This window comes from Olea europaea, unplaced genomic scaffold, assembly GCF_002742605.1.
Source record: "Olea europaea var. sylvestris unplaced genomic scaffold, O_europaea_v1 scaffold2095, whole genome shotgun sequence".
Classification (NCBI taxonomy): Eukaryota; Viridiplantae; Streptophyta; class Magnoliopsida; order Lamiales; family Oleaceae; genus Olea; species Olea europaea.
In genome coordinates, this window is record NW_019238884.1 from 72,081 (window position 1) to 74,969 (window position 2,889).

The window sequence follows — 2,889 nt, forward strand, 5'->3', positions numbered from 1 at the left end:
ACACCAAGTCCTTGTTGTTCAGTTGGTTAGAGCACCACAGTGGTGAAAGGGCGTCCGAGGTTCGATTCTCAATTGTTGCAATTCCCTTTTGTAATGATTTGAGTATAATATTTTTCACCATTTTGAAGCAAATAGGCATTAAAACTGGTGCAAGAGGAAGAATCGAACCTGTGATCTCCATTAGAGTAATGGAAAATTTGACCACTATGGCAGTCAGTGGATGTTGACAAAACAAGCAACAAAAGTCTATGTATTCTTTTATCCCAATGATATACGCCCTCCTTTTTAGAAAAATAAAATTCAACCATGCATGAGATTATTAAAATAGTCACTTTTTTTTCTATTAAACTGAAATTATTAGCGGATCGAACCAAGAAAGTAAATAATTGGACAAATTTTCAAATTTCAAATTGTTACTCAATAAACATTATTACAATGGTAGATAACGTACACTCACACTTATAATTCGAACTACGATATAAGCCCTAGTTTGATCCCCTTTAAAACTTATCAATTTAAATTAAAAAAATTTCTTTCCTATTTTCAACCACACTATCTTCAATAAAATAATATTACACGTAAATCAAAAACTTTTCATTCTTTTACAACTATCAATTTTTAATTTTTTTTTTAGAAAAACATTATTTCCCCATTATAAATCCAAATAATGGGGGCCAAACGGGGGCTAAGTAATTTCAACTCACGTCATTGGTTATTATTGCGACCGTCGACAGTCAACGGCCGCCCGTGCTCAATTAAAATCCTGGATTCACCACTGCAGTCATGAATCACTGCCGTAAGATCAGCCAACTTGGCGCTGATGCTCTGGCAGCAGTTGGCATGGACGGTGGTGACAGCCCTAACGTCCCCGCTATCCTGGTAGAACCCGCTGAAATTAACAGTGTCCAAAAACCTCACTTGGAGTCCTAATTTTCTGAACAAACCTTGGCGCATTAGCCTCAGTAATACATCTTGCTCTTTTAATCCTGTCGACTTGTCTTTTTTAGCGTAACAGGAGTCGAATAGGGTAATGGTTTTGTTGTTTGAGTTGATCATGTAGAAGCCTATGTTGATAGGGTTTGCTTCTGACCATTGATTGCCATTGAATTTATCAGTGCTGATTTGTAGGTCCATTGACTTGTTTAGGCTTAAATGATGAAATGGATTCCTCAGCCATAACACATCTGTGTCCTGTCAAATGAAATTTTGATTAGCAAAAGTTTAGGGCAAGTAAATTCAATTCCCACTTTACTCGATAACCCTAAACATCGTCCAATTTAAAAAAAAAAAGATTTTCATCTATAAGTCACTATTTCGCATAGTCATAGATAACCCAAGTCATTTTAGTTCTACAGCGTATATATCTTTCAACTTATATTACGTCCCTAACTCTCTCTAAAACAAAACAATGTATTTTTCATACTCATTCTCAACAACATATTCATACAATAAAATATTTTGCACTAAATTCAAAAAAAATTTCACTTTTTAATTACACATTTTTCAAAAAATCATTATTCGAAATATCATTTTTAATCAATAATGACCATCAAACACGGGACATTTCACAATAAAAATATGTTATATTTTATAGCTCTATCATCAAATCAAAATCACAACGTATCATAAACAATATATATAACTAACAAGAAATTTTTTTTCCCTCTTGGTCATCCTATTTATTGAGATAGTCTATCTTTGTTATTCAATAAATTTTCCCAGGTCAAAAAGACAAATTTCTATGTCAAAATCAAATTCTTAGTTTGCACATAATAATTTCTATGTCCAAATCAACTTCAAAGATTGAAAATGCATGATAGAGACTGTTTTGAAGAAATTACAACTCTAATGATGCTCTAAGATATATTACCATCAAAGGAAAAAAGTGATATTAGAGGGACTGCTTGGATAAGCATTGAATAGTTTCTTGATAATGATATTATAATTGTATAGTGTTTAATTTTACCACTTTCAGTTATTTGGTTGTTGATTTAAAAAAAAAGCATTGTCTATGAAATATTAACATAAAAACAGAAATCACTTACTGTGAAAATGAAGTTGTAACCATGTTTCAGCACATCTCTCAGGAATCGGGTTCTCCTCCACATCATCTTGATAAAATCGCCAGACATGCACAGTTTTTCGCCTACGTAATCTACGCCGTCCGTTTCGAGCTTGTAGCAATGAAGCCTAAGAAATATGCACCGTTCATATGATGTTTGATCCATGGCCACAATCAAAAGATGGTTGATTAGGGTTTTAGTGTCTTCCCCTAACCAGAAACCATCCAAGAAAAGATCGAGCATCGTTTTGTCACCTTCAACATATGCTTAGAGTCTTGTTTTCTGTTGAAGATGCTGATAAAGCCTCTTCCAGTTCATCTCTGTAGGTTTCCATTTTGTACTGTGTGCACGTAAAAACATAAAAAGTAAAAATGTTACAAACAACGCAATTAAGCAAATAAAGCTATGCAATGCAAGAATGTCAACATCTGCGTAGGTTTCCAATTTACTCAGCATGATCAAGTCCAACAAGAATGTCAACATCGAACATGGAAGTCATTATACCAATTAAGCAATGCAAGACCATTCCACAGCTACAAATGCCAACATCCTTATCGACATGGGTCTCCATCCTCCAACCAATATGGTAGTATGTGGTATGAACTTAGTAACAAATTTGATCAAAAAATGTGTTAATTCATATAAGTCCTCATAATGCTTCAAATCAAAATGAAGCCACATGTCTTTAAAAGAGACTCATCTTATATCTTTTTCGTCATATCTCGATATTACAATAATATATCATAAAAAAAGACATAAGTCAAATGTATGCTCAAAATAATTCATGGATAAGGGAAAATATATTTTATTATTGAAAGAGGGGCTG

General features: G+C 33.4%; 1 pseudogene; it reads right to left on the minus strand.

Moving 5' to 3' along the window:
* Nucleotides 1-705: 705 nt before the first annotated feature.
* LOC111380115 lies at nucleotides 706-2,403 on the minus strand (annotated as a pseudogene).
* Between the last annotated feature and the right edge of the window lie 486 nt (nucleotides 2,404-2,889).